This window comes from Diadema antillarum, unplaced genomic scaffold, assembly GCF_040938485.1.
Source record: "Diadema antillarum isolate AM-2024a unplaced genomic scaffold, OU_Dant_1.0 scf00000097, whole genome shotgun sequence".
Taxonomy (NCBI): Eukaryota; Metazoa; Echinodermata; class Echinoidea; order Diadematoida; family Diadematidae; genus Diadema; species Diadema antillarum.
The window spans coordinates 1,520,819-1,540,929 of NW_027270986.1; the positions used below are offsets into that span (position 1 = coordinate 1,520,819).

At 35.5% G+C, this 20,111-nt stretch overlaps 1 long non-coding RNA gene across 1 annotated transcript; it reads right to left on the reverse strand.

Annotated features, from left to right (window-relative positions):
* Positions 1-11,601: 11,601 nt before the first annotated feature.
* LOC139718578 (uncharacterized) lies at positions 11,602-18,301 on the reverse strand. The gene is made up of 5 exons (XR_011710041.1): positions 18,213-18,301; positions 16,864-16,908; positions 14,764-14,874; positions 13,962-14,095; positions 11,602-12,921 (listed from the first exon to the last, which is right to left on the reverse strand). It is a non-coding gene; the product is annotated as an uncharacterized lncRNA (long non-coding RNA).
* Between the last annotated feature and the right edge of the window lie 1,810 nt (positions 18,302-20,111).

The window sequence follows — 20,111 nt, forward strand, 5'->3', positions numbered from 1 at the left end:
TTAACTTCAAACACCTCAGTATTGATCATAAGTATCACTTCTACTCATTTGTTTTTGAATTGCTGTATGCTCTGTCCTATTCACACTTTTTTATTTTCCTCATTCTGTATTACAAAAGGAAATATGATGACAAAAGAAAATAAATATCAATTGATTTGAATATATGTGCCACATTACTTTGCGTAAACTCAAGACATCACTCATCAGAACTGTATTCTGATAGCCTCATGGTAACTGTAGTAAAGTGGAATAACTTCAACATGAAGTGAGTCTATACCTGTGCTATATACATGATCAATCAATGTATTACCTTCTGTTGTAGCATCAAGTACATGTTGTTGATATCCGTAAGAATACATCAATTTATGCACACATGAATCACTTGAACCTTGTCTGAGATTTTCATTGAAGTCACCAATAACTATGCGTTTCGTACTTCTCTGCTGCAATTCTACGAGTAGTCTCTTCAGTTTCTCACAAAATTGTTTCTTATCATATCTGGGAGGTCTATATATCACAGAAATGAGACATGAAGGACAAGTTACTGCAAATGTAATATATTCTAGATTATTGACATGTAAATCCAGCCTACTAATAGATTTGATTTTACTGTACACTGCAACTCCACCATGTGCTTGATTTTTCAGTGCCGAAAATAAGGGACTTTCATCTGAATAAGATTTTGACCGAGGTTGATTGTACATTTTAAAATGATCTAAATTCACATCAAAAATGTCATCATTAAGCCAAGTTTCAGTTAAACAAATAATATCAGAATTTCTACATAGGAGGTTTGATTGGATATCTTTGAAATGTGCTTTAAGACCTTGAATGTTATGTAGCATTATATTCAGAGTCGCAACAGAAACATCATTATCAAAGCTCTTTTCATCAACAAATGTTGGCATGTTTTCTAAACTTTCTTTAACAGTTGGATTGCAATATATAACTTTGGGATCAAAATCTTCAATAGTTAGTCCACGTATTGATGTGACACGGCTCAGAGCAACATATGCTTGTCCGGGCAAAAATATATTTTTCAGAGAAACAACAGCTTTTTCCATTGTCATGCCCTGTACTTTATGTATTGTGCATGCATATGCTAATTTCAAGGGAAATTGTTTCCTCGTATATTTTTTCCCAATTGATTCCTGTTGCATTTCTATTGACTGTGTTCCTACTTTTTCATTGTCAAATTTCACAAGCACACTTGAGGGTCTGGCATTTTCATTTACTCTTACTAAGTCAGTTACAGTGCCAATGCAGCCATTTGATAAACCTTTGGTCACATTCACATTTTTGATCAGCATCACTCTAGAATTTTCAGCAACCCAAAGATATGCTGGCAAAGAAGCTTTAGTACATCTCCGTGGCTTGTCACATGCTTTGTTTTTACCCTTATCGCCAAGTTCAAAATCTTCTGCATCAAGACAGATGATATTTGTGCATTTCTTGTGAAGCATTATTTTATTCCAGTCATTTACTTGTTTGTTTGAAGAATATATATGCAGTGCATCCTCACATTGTTCTCCAGTTTGGCATGATTGAAGAACTGCAAAATCATCACTTGATAATTCATCTTTCTTTTCTTTTACCCTTAATTTGTTCAAAAGAACAGCAAAGTCTGCATCATCCTTTTGTCTCATTATTTCATCCAAGTTAATCATAGAGAAGTTGTCCGTCCATAAAGAACTTTGCAATGTATCTTTATACAAAGGAGTACCTTTTACTGGGGGTAACTGATAAAAATCTCCAACTGCAATAACTGAAACCTTTCCAAATGGAGCATCATCACGCGTCTGCTTTATTTGCCTTAAACGTCCATGTACATACCACAGTAGCTTCTGATCAACCATGGATATTTCATCAATTATTAGTATCTGTAATTGGCCCAGCTGAGTACGTAAATGACTTATCTTTTCTTCTCCAAGGGGTTGATAAGGTAATGAAGCAGAAATGGGTATGGACAGTGCATTATGAATAGTACTACCATCAATATTGTAGGCTGCAATTCCAGTTGGAGCTACTTTCATAATTGAAAGATCATCTGGATTATGCATCATTTTACCTAGAATTCTTGTCCCTTCATTACATATGGCCTTTTTTACGATCAGTGGTGTAACTTTTGTACTCGGAGGGTCAAAATTTCAAACAAAATATTTTTTCATTATTCTGTTTGATTCCTATTTGAAAGTATTCAAATTTTTGAAAAAATAACATTTCAGACCTTAAAGCTGAAGGGTTATTGGTGTAATTTAAGGAAAACCCTGGCACCTGAAGTAAATTTAAGCAAAATTTTGCTTTCATGAATTGTGCCATATTGACAAAACTCTGTAGTCAAACTTCACCATGCAAAGTTTATATGGTTAACAACAATATATAGTTTGTGAATCAAAACTATTTGGGGGTTGAATATAAAGTGAATTAAAAAAAAATACATGAGATTTATAAATTTTTGCAAAAAAATACCAATTGACATGTAATTTTTAAGATTTTAGCTATTTATTGGAGGGCAGGCCAGGTCAAACTCTTACTATAACAAGTCTTTAAGAAGGGCTACCTTCCTATGTAGGTTAAATGAAATTCCAATCATTTCTTTAAAACTTGGATTTTTCACAAATGGATGTTTCGGAGGTGACAGTTAACATATTAGAATGTTTCGGAGGTGACATTAATATTAATACTCACTTATTTTGAGAATAAGTGACAATAACACAAAAACTTCTTCTTTTTATCAATGTTTTTAATAATTATAACTCGAGAACAAGAAATTAACTCCTGTTTCAAGCAGATAAACCACACAGAACAAGTGTTTTTTTACACTTCATTAATTAGCATGGGTACCGGTAGTTTGCCTTCCATTTGGACGAAGGATGTAAGCTAAATATTGTAATATGAAGAAACATGGCATTCCATTTTCTACCTTAACTTGAGATGAGGGTGTGAGATCATTTTAGTAATGTTTCTTTGCTCTCTGAACATTTTATTCCACAACACCAGGGAAGAATCACTTCGTTTCGGAGGTGACATTCAATGTTAACATTGTGTTAAAATATTAATTTACAGTAAGAATATGATGGACATAAGCTAGATATTGTAACCTGAAGAAACATGGCATTCCATTTTCTACCTTAAATTGAAATGAGGGTGTAAGATCATTTCAGTAATGTTTCTTTACTCTCAGAATATTTCATTCCACAACACCAGGGAAGAATAACTTTGTTTCGGAGGTGACATTCAATGTTAACATTGTGTTCATGTATTCATAGTATGTACCCCCCCCCCCCCCCCCCCAAAAAAAAAAAAAAAATACAATTGGACTTTTGCATTGATAGCACCCAACATGATTAAATCAACTAAATTCTACTTTGGGGTCTTAAATTATAACATCTTAGCTCTATTTTGCAGAAAGCCCCAGTCAATTTGGTTAAGTGATCTCAAAGAAATGTGGATTGTTATAAAGGATGTCAGGAGTCTGATTCTTCCAAGTTCAGCACTTGGATGCTCTTGGAACTGCATATTAATGTGTAAACACATGCAGAACTTGGAGGGAAGGGATTCCTCACATGCTCTACAAAAATCCTCAATTCTCTTTTACCTCTGAAGCAAATTGAATGGGGTTTTCTGTAAGGCGTGGGCAATGAGTTATAGTTTCAATCCCTTACATTGTATTTTAGATTGATTCACTATCTTTAAAGTTATTGTTGCGGAGGGTACCACTGTAATTTTTTGGCGGGGACATACGGTATGAATACCAAAAGCAAAAATTCTTATTTGACTTGTGTACATTTTTGTTTGCACATAGTTTTATAAATAGATTAAGTCAAGGATGTTCATGAATTCTTCATCCTTGATAGCTACCACAAATGTTATAATACTGGTGAAAGGTGTTTGGTTCATCTGGGATAAATTTTCTATACACCAGATTCATTTAAACTATTGACATTACTAAAATATATTTTACATATCATTTTGAATTGATTGAAAATTACCTGCAAATCATGCATATTTACCACTCACTTTTGAGAGTAAAAAGTATATGATAAGAAAAAACATTTTATTGTTTTTGAGATGACACAACACAGAGACAACCCAACTTCTCAGGTGTTAACTATTTAGTGAACATTCATGTCTTTCCTCATGGCTTTAATTTTCAAATATAAGCTCTTTCTTTCAGTTCTTACTTGTTATTTTGTTTGGTTATTCTCTTTCATGATAATGGATACCAGCTCATATTTTGTTTGAGATTGTAATTCATACTAATCTTTAACAGGTTTTTACAGTTTGGTTAAGACAACAGTTTGTGTTTCCCAGCTGAAGAGAGCAGCATAATGCTTTTCTGTGAACTTGAGGGGAAAATTTGTTTTTGTTCAGTAATTTTCCCCATCAACTTCACAGAAGGTCCCGGACACAAACTGGTCTCAAATAAACCTATAAGGGACCGAAACTGGAAAAGGACAAGTTCACCTCAATAGACATGAGGGTTGAGTAAATATAGCAATATTAGTAAAACACATCAGTGAGAGTTTGAGGAAAGTTAGGCAATCTGTTCCAGAGTTATGGATTTTTAAAGTTTCTGCTCAGTCAAAGCTGAATGAGAAGACTTCTATAGCTTTTGATGTCACATGTGTACAAGGATATAGAAAAAGTATCAAGAAAATTCAACATTCTCTATTTTCACTTTTCTTGCATAACAAAAGAACACATGTTTGACTTCTTTCTTTTGGACGGCAGGGTGAATAATATTGCCCTAAAATACATCAGAAGCAAGTTGAAGAAATGTGCACTTTTTTCAAAAAGTAAAGTTTTGTGAAATTCACTTATATTTTCCTTATATCGTTGTATGCATGTGACATCATACACTGTAGTAGTCTTCTCTTCCAGCAGTGATTGCGCAGATACTTAAACAACCTAAACTTTTGAATGGATTGTCCAATTTCCCCCAAACTTTCAATGATATGTTTTACTGTTGATCATTTGCATTCACTCAATCCACATGTATATGAAAGTGGACTTGTCCTTTAAGAAACCATTTTCTTTTCCTTGAAATTCCAGTACTTAAAGCCAAATTCTAAGATAAAACATAATAACAAAACAAGGTAAACACCTCATCAAAAGTACTGAAATAGAACTACAAATCTTTTTTTTTTAATCTTTCCCTTTCCAGTCCTTGGGAATTGTTCCTCTGTTCACTTTAGTTGTCACATAATTCAATAATCTTAAACAATACAATGTCATAAACAGTTGGTTCAACTTGGAAAATGTAATAATTATTGTCATATTAACAAAAAATCACATAATTTTGTTTATGATTACCACATTGTGATGGAAAAACAACAACTATGAATTCAAGAACAAGTTGTGCACCAGCTATAGGCATGTGGCCTTTTTGTGGAGTTTGATTATTTGATGATTTTTTTTTTAACATTTTTTTTTTTTAAGATTGTGGACTAGGGCATGCATGAACTGCCACATGTATTACTTTGGTATCAAGGGAATTCTGGTGAGCTATGTATACAAAAGTCACTTCTGTTGTGATGATTTTGTAGATATTAAATGTATTAGAAAATATTAATAGATAGTGAAAAGGAACTGAAGTCTTGCCTTTCACTATCACCTAACAATATGGTGTTAACAGACAATGTCACCTCCGAAACACAGGAAAAAGCAACCTACATGGAAAGCTGTGATTGGTAAATCTTCACAACTAAATTGCTTGTTGGAAATCAAGCTTCTAAGGTGAAAGCATCTATATGTTTACTTAACTAAAGCAGGAGAAATGATCTTGATTACAATATTATATATACAACAGATGGGTGTATTTTGTGCATTCTCATTGTATAAAAAAGTTAAAAAATGTAAATTTGCCCTAAAACGTACAGTCTAGTAATAAAAAAAAGAGTGAGAGTGTGGTAGTTGATTTCTCCACTTTGAGACTTATGTTACTAAAATAAATGAAACCATTGGTGTACATGATATGGTTTCTCTTCAACAGAAATGAACAAAAAATCTTGTTAACAATGTTTTGTCACCTCCGAAACAGTAATTTTTAGTTTTTATTGAATCTTTTATTAATCCCTAGAAAATTCTCACTTCCTGTTGCCATATTACTATTGTCATCCAAAAGAGATTCCTGTCAATTGGACAGAATCAAACAAAATTGCTTTGTCTTCGAGAAATTATCAAATATAATATGCCTGTTGTTTCGGAGGTGACAAGTGTTTCGGAGGTGACAAGTGTTAACGGAAAATTGTAAATTGCTCCGAAATGAAAACAACAGGCTATATTTCTACTACCGTCCTTCAGAGATAATGTGAGGGGATATGTTACATTTTTGCAAATGTAATGTATAACTGATGTCAAGAATAAAAAAATTAAATACATAAATCTGTTGTCTCGGAGGTGACAGAAATGTTAACGGAAAAGTTACATAAATTTATAAACGCTCACCAAAAAATGATAAGTTATTTGAATTAAATAATCTTTGGATCAAAGTTAAGTCAGATTGATTACTATTCTGTTTTGATGGAAATTAGCAAAGTTGAATTTTATAATTGTGAACAAGAGCTAACTCAAAAGAGGGGTTAATTGTTAACGGAAAATGTCACCTCCGAAACATAAAGTTTGGACAATTTCAGTATTTAAAGAAGACAAAGCAGAACCTGGTAAACATAATAGTTCTTAAAGTTGGATACTTGTCTATCACAACAGCAACAAAAAATAATGAAAAGGAATAAACAATTTAATATGCTAGCTCTGACAAAAATACTATGTCAGAGTGAGTACACCAAAAGTGTTGGATTTCAAGCATGTAAGTGCCTGCCACATCTGAAAGAAAAAGAGAGGAAAGTTCATTAAGGTACCCAAGGTAGACACTGTGGGTGGTAAGTTTATGAGAAAAAATAATGCATATCTGTCAGTGTATAAGAAAGTTATACACCAATTAGTGCTAATACTGCATTTTACACCACTGATTGTAAAAATGGCCATATGCATTTCACCAGATGACTTTTTCCTGTTCCAGCACCACCTGTCACAAATATCTGAAACGGTGTGGCTTCTTTTCCATTAACTCTGTCAAGACACCATTGTCGTATTTTGTAGAACACTTTTTGCTGCTTGCTGTTTAAAGTTCTTAATAAGACATTACTGTCTTCTCTCGAAATGCTACATGATCGAAATTCTATGCCATATGACTCTTTCTCCTGAGATTTAGATTCAAGATCTGGGATTCTAAACTCATTGTCAGCATCTTCAACTTCTACATGGATTTTAGCTGTTTCATGTCTTTCAACTTCTGTTTCTGGACAGAGTAATCCCCATGCATCTTCTTGTGCACCAAATTTCTCAAGATATTCTTGTGCCTGATCAATTGTATCAGCGTTTTTTTCATACTGCCTGAGATTTTCATTGGCAATACTTTTGACACTTTCCAAATTCTTATTAAACATTCGAACAGATCCATTTTGATAAAATTCCTCATATGTCAAAAATTGGTCAGGTTTTAACTGTTTATCAGTACGATATGGCAAAAATAGTTGCAATATACTCTGATAATATTTTTCTGGGGTTACAGTTGGTGAAAAACGAGGGTATCTCACTACAGCATCATTGGTTCTTGTTCTTTTTTGTATATAGCCCAGCTGATCTCTCAATTTAAACACACTCTGTTTCTGTTTCTTACCCTTTATATCAGATTCACTGAGTAGTCTATACTTTGAACAAAATGTGGCTAAACACATATTTTCAAATTCAAAACCATCAGGTCGGGCTTTATATTTATCAATTCTGCTTGGCATCCATGGGCTCCTATCATCATCGTCTCGTCTGCTTTGAATAACACTCAGTGGTAGACTCATTCTCACAGGGTTTGGTCCAACAGGTATAAACTCTACTTTTCTTGAGCACTCTTTCAATCTCAGGCCACAAACACGATACACACTTTCTTGTGCTGAAACTTCACGGTTTTGCATATACACATGTCCTATTTCTTTCATACTCTTTCGAGCATCTTCATTGCCCTCTCTCATCTCACTTTCAGCATTTTTCAAGAGCAAACTCATTTCTCTTTCTGCTTTTGACATGTATGACACAACATAAACAATGCAGGCATACTCATTTGTTATATACTGCAAATCCATATTGGCATTCCAAGCTCTGAGTAAGAATGAATTATATTGATTAACCCATATATCTTTTGGATCTCTTTTCATGACTACATCTTCTTTTGTAGCTACAGCATTATAGGCATCTTCAAATTCCTTTTGAGACATCCCAAGAGCTTCAAAGAGCTGCCTAGCATTATCATATTTGCCTTCCACACATGATGAATTCTTTACTGCAGACAGAACATCTTGAGCCTCATCTGTAACTTCTGGATTATCATCAGGCTTCACAACAAATGTTTTCTCAGAAGGTGGTCTTGGAAAATTAAATCTACAGGAGGTTCCCTTTTTCTTGCATGATTTTGAATGTTTCTTTGAGTGAAGCTGAACATTCTTCACTATTTCATACAGTTCTTCATCTTCATCCTCACATGGAATGTTGCATGAAATATACTTATCAATAAAATCTATGACAGTTTCATCTTTCTCGACACCCAAATTAGGTGCATTTTCAACCCAGAATAAACAGTGTGTATGTGGAGATCCTCTCTGTTGAAATTCAATCCTGTAAAAATAGTCAATTATCTTGCCAATAGGTTCTGCCTCAGAAAGAATCACTCTGTTCAAAAATGCATGAAAGCGTTTATCAAACATACGAGCTACTGTCACTGGATTTGATTTTAATAAATTACACTTATCTGTCCAATCCAGATCACTTGCTTTTCTCCCATCACCTTGTTGATTTAGCAATGTGTTAATAACTTCAGGCCATCTCATTTCAGCTGATGAAAATGATGCAAACCATGTAGGCTTTCCAAGTTGTCTAACCATTGCTAATACATCTTTCTGTGTAGATTGCCAGTATGGAGGTGTTCCTCGTATTTGTTTCAGAAATTTATATCCTTTATTCGAATCCAGTATCTCATGAAGTTTTCTTGCATCCTTTAGATCTGAACATCGCATCAATGTGGAATTATCTATTTTCTCTGAGCTTTTTCTGACAGCTATAGAAACACTAGAAAGTATTTGTTGCAGTTCATAAATACACTGAGCATAGAAAATATATTCTGTATTTTTTGCAAATCTGTTGTCTACATGCATCAAACGATTATGCAAATAACGACCAAGTGTTACTTTAATGTACCTGGTATCATGAAATGTTGGCTGGCCTGTTGGAAACAGAGCAGGAAAACATTTTGCCTCATTACTCTCATCCATCAATAGTGACACAGGACTATTCTTTTCACAAGGAGCACAGCATATAATATCATCAAAAAACTGATCAAGCACTTCTTGTCTCATATCAACCTTCTGCAAACATGTGCCCAACTGAATGCCTTGTAATCGTCCATCTTGATCATCCTCTATATCATCATCATCATCATTAGTTTCACTTAAATCAAATAGTTTACCACAAGCTGTTTTACTATTTTTGTCTGATAAATCAGAGTCCCATTCGCTATCAATAGCAATATCAGAATACCACTTATTATTCTTTTTCAAATATTCCAATGCAGCTAGGACATTGTTTTTCTTGACAAACTGATATTCATAATGTCCTTTATATGACAGTTTCCTCTTTAGCTTTACGCGAATTAATTGATCATCAGTCTCCGGTCGAGGTAATATCTTTACAGTTTCATTTGTGCGTGAAGGTACACAAACTGTTGGGCCATGCACTCCATATTGTCCTCCTTTAGGCAAATTCAAAACTTTCATGAATGGAATGTTTAGTGCAATCAAATGTGTTTCCAACTGATTCAGATTTCCAAGTTCCGCAGGAATAGCACGTAATTCTAAATTATTTCTGCTAGCTTCAGCAGGCATATTACCAGCTAATAATTTCCTGTGGCAAGTGTAACAAACCCATAAAAAATTTCTTGATGACTTTACTATTTGACAGTCAATATCACAGTCATCGCTGCATGTATGTAAATACTCCTCCTTTAAGCACCTCAAATCGTTATATTTTGCTTTTGTACACTTCAATACTTGATTCTTGAATAATAATTTCAAACATACGCAACATACATATTCAGGGCCGTGTGAAACAATTTCCCTAAATTTTTTCAAAACATGGTCACAATTTCTCATATTCATTTTTTCTTGTTTTTTTCGTTTCATGTTTCTCATTGCAACCTGCTGTCTGTACAAAAAATTTGTCTTGTACTTAATGTTTGAAACTTTCCTCATAATTTTCTTACGCCTCTCTCTGAATAAAGCATTGTTTTGATATCTAGCTTTCCTCATTTTCTTAAGCCTTTCTCTATGTAGAACATTGCACCCATAGTTTACTTTCCTCATTGTCTTCAGCCTTTTTCTGAATGAAGCACTGTTTTGATATTTGGCTTTCATCTTTGTTCTCATCCTTTTCTTAATTTTTTCTCGAAATGAAGCATCATTTTGGTATCTAGCTTTCTTCTTTGTCCTCATCATTTTCTTGATTTTTTCTCTTAATAAAGCATTGCGTTGATATCTAGCTCTCATCTTTCTGCTCATTGCTCTCTTGACATTTTCTCTGTAAGTAGGATCGAACAAGTACCTGTTTCTTTGTCTCTCCTTAATTTCTCTTCTCTTTTCGAACCGGTAAGGTTCATCTGTTTGATATTTTACTTTCTTTGCAGCTGCATTTTTTAGTTTGCGGAATAGAAAAGGCTGAACATCTGATAAACATTCTATTTCTAACTGTCTTTGCTCATTTTTTTTCTTTTCTCTCTGTGCTCTCATTCGATCTCTATTTTTTCGTCTGGTAATATTTGCATTACTTTTTTTTCTTTGTTTTTTCCTTTTTGTAGTTTGCCTTGTAGTTTCAACTTCTTCAGATTCTTCAGTATCCCTACTCATTTTAACAGCACGTTCAATGTCATCCTCTAAAACTTCATTGTTCAATACATTTATTTGACAATCACCGACTTGTTTCGTAACTTTTCTCTCAGTTGTGAGTCTTCTCTTTCTTGTCACAGGCGTTTCCATAGCGGTAATGTTTTGTGGTCTTGACAAGTTTTGGCATGAACTTAATGTTTGGATCCTTGGACATACAGACTCTACAACATCGTAATGATTGCCATTTGTGTGTTGCAAGTAAACACCTCTTTGTGATGTAACAATTCCAAACTGAAGTTTGCTTGCACCAAATAATTTCCATTTTGAACAGTTTTCTTCATATGTATAAATATCAGTATCTAGTAGATTTGATAAGGCCATTATTTCCAATTCTGTAGCCCATGTGCCATTGTTGAATACTCTTTCCTTTGCAATGTATTTTACAACATCTGTGTATCCTGATCTTAAAAGGCTTACATAATCTTGCTTGTTTTGTAAAATATGCATAACTGTTGCTTTTCGAACATCACGGTGTGAATCTTCCTTGCCACATGTGACATATGACATAGCTCTGTAAAAGCAATTTCCATCACCACTAATTTTATAGATAGTTAATGGTTGTGACAGGACAGTAATATTACCATTTTCCACCACATCTTTTGGCACATCATTACTGCTACATTTGTCATTAACCTTTATGCCTAATTTGCAACAAAACTTCTCTCTGTCAAATTTATTCACAGGTGTGTACATGAGATTAATCTTTTTAATTTCTCCCACTTGTTTCACCTCGGATGCATCAACATCGACTACTGTCTGTTGACATGTGTTTTGTAATGGAATTTGTGTCTCTTGCAAGTTTGACACCATTATTTGTTTGGACATCATTTTCTTCACTCTAACACTGCCTTTCTTCAATGTCAAGTTTTCGGTAGCCTTAGATGATTCATGATGACTTTCTTTTTTACTTTCCACATTTGCATCTGAATTCACATGAAACACACTTAATTTTTCATCCAAAGTACTAGACTGAACAGCAGTTACACTTTCAACTACATCAAAATGATTGCTTCCAGTGAACACAATATATATGCCTCTTTCAGTTGTTACTTTGTTATAGTACCCCGGTTTCCTTGCAGACAAAATTTGCCAATTTTTTGTACGATCATCATACACATATATATCACAATCTAGCATATGTGCCATTGAACTAATATCAGTGTGACCAGCCCATGTTCCTAAATCCATCAATTTCTCTTGAAGTACAAAGTCCCTGACATTCTGATATTTCACTGTGTTAATTAAATTTTTAAATAAATCACCCGTTTCCAGTAAATGTGCCACATTGGATTTCCTGAGCATGAAATGGTTTCCTTCACTGCCAGTAACTACATGAGAAATACTTCTGTAAAAGCAGTTGCCATCACCCATAACTCTCTTGATATTTACAGGTTTCCTCATACACAAATTTTCATTTGTATCTTCCACTGGTTCACTGGCTGCGCCACAGTAATTGACATTTAATCTATTGCACAAACACTGCTTGTCTACATATGTAATTGGTGCAAATTTGAAGTTTCTATCTCTTCTTTGTGTTGTCTTTTCAAGTGAAACAAATTCAACTTCATTCTCACTTCCATAGTCATCACTGCTTACATTAACTCTGGTTTCCTTTATTGTTACATTTTGAGTCTCATCACTATAACTCAGATTTCTTTCAATATGATGACAATGTTGCGAATAGTCGCTGTTTTGATCATTTATATTCCCACACGCAGTATTTAGGGTCTTTGATTTCTTAGAGCCACTAGTTGTCAATACATTTTTCTTAGAATTGAATTCTACTGCCAGACCGGTTAATTCAAACTGAGTAGTACGTAAATCACATGCCATAGATTTTGCCAAATTCAAACAGTGTACCTGTATACCTTGCCATGATGAAATGCTAAGCAAGACACTGCATCCATCTTGTACCAAGTATCCATCATGACTTCTGGAATGAGAATCAAACACATAATAACCACTGTGATGCCTAATGATTGCAAATGTACTCTCAGCAAAATTCATAAGACATGCATCATATCGGCACAGTTCTTGTTCTAATGCTTGACTCAATGGCAAAGCACCAAAATTTGACAAATTGTTTTGATCTCCTTCCAACACTCCATATTTCGATTCACCATAGGTTATTTGAAATTTTTCATCCAGAATATGAAGTTCCTTCGGTAATTCATCTATCATTACAAGCTCTTCATTCAGTTGTGAATCCTTCTTTATGTAATAATACAACTCATTCCCAAGTGTCAGAATCTGATCAAGATCACGAGGTCTCATTTCGATTCCATTCTTTGTTTGAATGTAGAGAACTGCCACAATAGAATTACATGCACATTGTTTGCCAGCAGTATAACCAAATCGTTGATCACCTTGATTAAAATTTCCTTGTGCGATTGTTTTAGTCAGAGGATATGATTGCCTTCTATCATATTCTGAATCTGAAAGAGAAACAGGCTTACAGACACGTTCTTCAGTCTCTAAATCATTTGCAGCTGGTTCACCATCTAATATAAGTACAGACGATTCTTGAACATCATATGAATTATGGTGGTCAACACTATTTGCAGAACCAGCATTCATTACTATGCAATCAGATGGATTAATAGTTTTTTCACGTTCAGGCAGGAATATTGATTCATTACAAACTTGAACACACATGTTTTGCATACCTGAAACAGGTTTGTGACACGGAGAGTGAACATTTACATTTGTAGTAGAATTCACAGAGAACAATTCATTCACTGATATTTGACTGTCACCTTCAACATCTTTTGTTTCGCTGTAACATGGGTTTAGTTCATGCATATCGTGGATTCTGTCACACTTCACTTTGGACATATCATTCGAGCCTGTGTTGTCTCTATTTGTGGAATTACTGTCCTCACGGTCAGATATTTCATTCTTACACAACTTTTCATTCTTTGCTGCATGTTCTCCTTCAAAAATGTCATGTTTCACCTTTTCATTGTTACGCACCTGTGAGTCAGCATTTTTAACCACTGGCACACTTTGTTTGTTGCGGATCTTCGTGAAACGACCTTTCTTTCTTGGTTGCCGTGCATTTCCACCTCCATAGAGCCTGTTTACATTCCAAACTTCTTTTTCAATGTCTGTGGAAAGGACAGAGACACATGTAGCCTGATCACCACTCAGTGCGAAACATCCATTAGTCATATTCGGAGTGCTTTTAGCCACATCAGCCCAACTTCTCTGTGTTTTTGCATAGATTTGCTCAGAGTATTTTGCCATAACATGAGGTGACTGAACACACTTTGAATATACATTCAATACAGATTCAGTATATACCTGCAGACTATCATTTCGTTCTGTGTCCAAGTTTCGATTCATATTTCGCTTCACGAGTTCACCATGTTCTTCTTGCCTTGTTTCTACTTTTGATTTTTTGCCTTTGCTGGTCTTGGCTCTTCTCTGTTTTTCAAGATAGTAGCCTTTCATTGCTTTGCCAATGTAGGTCACGCCAGGTTGGAGAATCACACCATTTACTGATCTCACTGTGCTCTTGTTATTGGTCTTGGTCTTAGGATTGTTAGTCATTGTTTGGGATGTTGTCAGTTTGGCCTTCTCAATCACTTTTGTCTTCCTTGATTTCACAGTTGTCCAACCATCATCAACTGCAGTTTCTAATGGTTCAAATTGCCTCCTAGTGAGATTTGAGATGAATGTCGGATCTGATTCATCTCTGTCACAATTTGCTCTTTCCTCCACACACACATTTGTCATTTCTAGAACACCACGTTTGTTCTTTCTTTTCACATACCTCTTTTTCAGTCTCATCTTCGTTGGTTTCTTTCTCTGGTTGCTCTTGCGTGATGTAAGTGAAACATCAACATGAAAATCTTCATCACCAAGGTCTTCGAGAAGTTCGTATCTATTGAAATGACAAGGAATGCCAATTTTGTCAAAGATGCGATGGGCAATATTATTGCTTCCACATGCTGAACATATCCAAATCAACCTTGCATCACACATTCTAGCCTCATGAGAAATAGTTCCTGTACACATCACATGAAACTGCTTGCCACAATCCTCACATGGTACTCTGCTTTCATTTTCATTGATCACACTGCAACATGCATCACATTCACTGACCTCTACATTTCTCATCAAGTCACAACTATGGAGGATATCTAGGATATCACCAATAACAATCTTGAATTCACTTGCTTCCATTGTCAAACTACAGGGCTTTCGAATCTTTGAAAGTATAATGGTACCTATTACTAAATAAATGTATATCAATCAACTGTCAATCAACACAGTTATATTCCTTGAATCACTATACTTTTATGAATCACACCTACTCCACTAGTACTGCGATTGGTAACAAAATTGTCGGATTGAATAGCTTTGAAAGTTGCACTAATACATGTGTACAGTACATGTACTATATTTCACTGCAATACAAATTCCAGCAGTAAGCTGCAACACCGATCCATATAATGTTTCTACCAACAGGTGGGGATATTTCTACAATGTTTGCTTGTTTCTAGCAACAGGTGGCACTCTTTGTCTGTTACGTGCTTCAATTCCTACTTTATAGAAAAGCTATACCAATTTCCTTTTACGATATCTGCCAACAGAAATTTCAGCTTCAATTCTCTAACATTTGATTTGACTAAATTATGCCTTTATCTCGAGATTATGCTCTTTGTAAAAAAGGTTACAATTTTACCAATTATGCTTTTGCCTTAACTGCACAATAATCGGTCTCCCTTATATGTTTTTCTCTTAGGGTAGGGCTTTTCGCAACAAAAATTTCAATTTCACCAATTATTCTTTGTCTTCACTGACAATTAAAGAAACAGTAATGTTTCTGTTTTGAGATGACTCCTTTTGCAATAAAGGTATGTCTTTTACTAATTGTGCTTTTGTTTTCACAGCCCAATATTTATAAATAGCCCTTTAAGGTGCAATATTAACGTCTCTCCCTTCGTTTACTATGACTAAAATGCTTTTATCTGAAGATGGCGCTCTTCAATTATTCTTTTATCCTATTAACAATTAACGAAAATTCAAGACTCAAGATACCAAAAAATATTTTTACATAAAATTTTTAGTATACTTCTCGCCTCACCTCATAAATTGTTTCTCACACTTTTAACAATTCCTTCAAAATTTCAACTCCTAGCTATTAGCTCTTGCCAACTGTAGTTGATTTATTTGCAGCAACTTTCAATGCAGAATATATCAAATATCAAATAATCCTTGAAGGTGCAAATTTTGTCTACCCCAATTAGTTTACAACACTATAATGCTTTCGTCTTATGACGGCACTCTTTAATAATCTTTCAGTGTAATCTGGACTCTTAAACACCTTTTCTCAAATTAACTGTTTCTATTTTCAAGTTTCCAGCAAACTTCTCGCCTTCTCTAGGACAATTCTCTTTCCAGTTTTTAACTATCCTTTTAAAGAATGCACTCTTTCATTCAAACACTCTTTAAAACTCTGTTATTCTGCTTAATTTTTACTCCTTTTTCGTCAACTCTCACTCTTCCTCTCTTTGATTTCACTCTTTTTCTCTTTGACTCTAACCCTTTCTGCCTCTGATTCTGAAACTTTCTCTCCTTCTGATACTGTGTTATTCTCATGCACTCAGAAGTTCTCTGTTCTCAGCTTTCTTCAAGTTCAAGTTAAGGTATTTCAGGTAAAGTTCAAGTTAAGGTATTTCAGGTAAAGTTCAGGTATTTCAGGTATATTTCAGATATTTCAGGGATGAGTTCGTGAATTCCAGGATGAATTTCCAGATGTAATCTCAGTGAATATTCACTGAATATTCAAGGATGAAGGTGAAATGGTATGAGATGAAATGTAGGATGAAGATGATTCAACAAATAACAAACACAAACACAAACGTACTTTCAACAAAGACCAACATAAATCTCCTTCCAAAGCAACCAGTACCTGCAGAAAGAAAAGAAAGGAAAAACACAAACGTTACAACAATACCTGTATAGGCTATACAGTGAACTCTCTACAATTATCACTGATGTAACGAAGTTCACTATAACAAGGTAATTTTTTTGTGGTCCTAGATTGTAATTTCAATTTGTATTGTATTATTTTTGTAACCCTGATATAACAAGGTTTCATTATAACAAGCACATTTTTCTGGTCCTGAGGACCTTGTGTTAAGGACAGACCACTAATAATGTGAGGTACACACATTCTGAAAATACATACCGGTACTTGAGAGGAATATGAGGCACAACACCCAAATTTTTTATACAAATCTTTGTAAAATTATTTTACTGTTCCTGCAATCTAAACAATTCTTATAACAAAGGAAAACCATCTTTTAAACTTATAATCTTGCTTAAAAACACATTTTTCACTGTGCACACATCTGTACAGGGAAACCCTATTGTTATAACACGGTCAGCATAACTCAGTGAAATTAGGTCAAAGTCAAGCTTGTGATGTGTAATTGTGGGACTACATATTGGAAAATAAATGACTTCTCTTCAGTTACATTTCATGATTAAACAGGAATGATACTTCTGTATGACAAAACAAGGTCCAGGCTAAGTAACGTTATATTTCTTCCCCTGCATGCCCCCTATAAAAAAAGGTGAAATGAAAGGGTTGTTGTTGTTGGTGGTGCTTAAAGGCGCATCATTCAATATTGAATATTTATGGGACAGGAAAGGGGGACAGGGAATATTTACGGGACAGGAAAGGGGGACAGGAATCACCGCTATATAGCACTGTAAAATACGCCCTCTACTGGTCGTGGTGTTAGCTACGCATTAAAGTATGGCGCCCGCATCTCGCCCAGATTTGGCAGAAGCAAATCACCAGAGTAACGCTAAGCCCTCTTAGTCAACGTCAACTCTTAAAGTAGGTTCTTTGGAACTTAGCCTTCCTAGTAATTACATAGCAAATCATGATATGGCTCACACCTTGTCCATTCAGGAAACGCGGTCTAACGTTAAAAACTTCGCAACTTCCTTCCTGATACTCCTGACATTTAAACGTACGGTCTACGCACTACAACAGCTTCGTACACGTATAGGGCCTGAGCTGTGGTGATCCGATGGGCATGTCCCCAGACACTACTGAACACATAAGAGTGATACTACTGATAGACCCTAACGTTTATTATAGTCACTAACACTAACAGCACCACGACTACACACATGAAATTTTGTTCTAAAAACCCAAACATCTGTGTTTAGGCATGCCTGCGTTTACAGACTAATACCCACCTGGTACTCGAACTCCAAACTAATCAAACCGTCAGTCTCACGCAAAGGTCTTCAGAAGTCGTATTTGTGAGCCTGTCGCTGCGCTGCCACGTACGCCAATGCAGTAGGTTAATCTATACGTAATGATTGACAAACACGTACACCACCTCCGTATTGTATATGTGGGTAAGGTACTACGCATAAAGCATGGAGCTACTAACAGAGTAGAGCCATGGTATAAGCGTACGAGCACGCGTGCGCTTCTATACTCTTTGGTACGTACGTACACTCCACGCAGGCATGCACTGTGTGGATCACGGAGGGAGCACTGCGAGAGACGCGATACTACCATGGAAAGCCCGTCGCACACGCCCGAGAATTCGTGGGTGTTTCATAAAGCTGTTCGTAAAGTCACCAACAACTTTCGACCGACTGGTGATCAGTTCTTGTGCTGAATTATTGAAATTCTAATAACTATAGCAATCGAAAAGTGATCACCAGTCGCTCGTAAGTTGTTCGTAACTTGATATACGAACAGCTTTATGAAACAATTTACGCACAACTTTGTCTTCACATACTAGTAATATTCTCAAAGCTGCGGCGATGAATGGTACATTTCCCCCTTTCATGGGTAGCCGTTTGCCGAAAAATCGGTCTGCATAATTATTTCTTTCTGCAAATTTCTTTGCAGAAACGCATGAAAAACAGCCCCATCACCCCAATATTTTGCATATGTTTAGTTCATGTCACGCACATTATTTCACAAAATAACTACAACTACTTGATCGGACACCATCTTGGGTATGTAAATTAGGGACAAAGGTCACAATTTTCTCATCCTGTATCTTGGTGAATACATGTCCTATCTCTCCCATATTTCGCACACGCAAAAACCATTTCACAAGAATCATCTCACAAAATAACTGCTTTTTGCACAGATGCCATCTAGCCTGTGCAAAGTGGAGTCAAAGTTCGACATACGTACTACACCAGGTACTTCTTTCTGTATCTTCATGATCGTACGTGTTATCTCTATGGGAAGGAATTTTTCCAGATATGAAAACTGACATGATTGTCTTTATCAAGTACTAGCTCACTTACCCTTAACTGAATTTCTCCCACATTTTAATATGTTGTAGCTGACACTTTGAGATGTAGTGTGAGCGTCCTCCGTGTTTTCACTCGATGTCGGGATTAGAAGTGAAAATTGACATGATCCCCTTTATCAAGCACTTGCTCATTCACCCTTCAGTGAATTTCTCCCAGATTTTAATATGTTGTAGCTGACACTTTGCGCTATCGCATGTGTGCCCTTCGTTTTTTCAAGCAATGTTGTGATCACGTTAGAAAACCTGGTTGAAATTAAAGCCTATCTTCGATGTACTGAGATATTTCTTTCTTTCTGCAACTTTCTTTGCAATAACTATTAAAAAACGGCCCCTACCACAACCATATTTTGAACATGTTTACTTCATATCATATACATTATTTTATAACGTAACAACTTCTTGATCGGACACATCTTGGGTATGTAAAGTATAGACACAAAGGTCATAAATGTTTCACCCTGCATCTTCAGAGACTCCAACCCAAAGCACCTTCTGATCTGGAGATTCTCCCGCCTGAAACCCCTAGGAAACGGGAGACTCCAAGTTGATGTGTGCGAAGCGCCAAGTTCCTAGGGTTGTAGATGCTCTCTGGTGCTATCTAAGGTTTATTTTTTCAACTATACAATAGCAATAAGTAATAAATCCTTTCCAACGGGAGACACAGAGCCAGGGCGGGAGAAATTAAATCTAAAGCGGGAGAACGGGAGATTTTGCAAAAATGTGTTTTCGGCGGGAGATCTCCCGTCGAAAACAGGAGAGTTGGAGTCTCTGCATCTTGGTGAACACCTGTCCTATCTTTCACATATTTTGC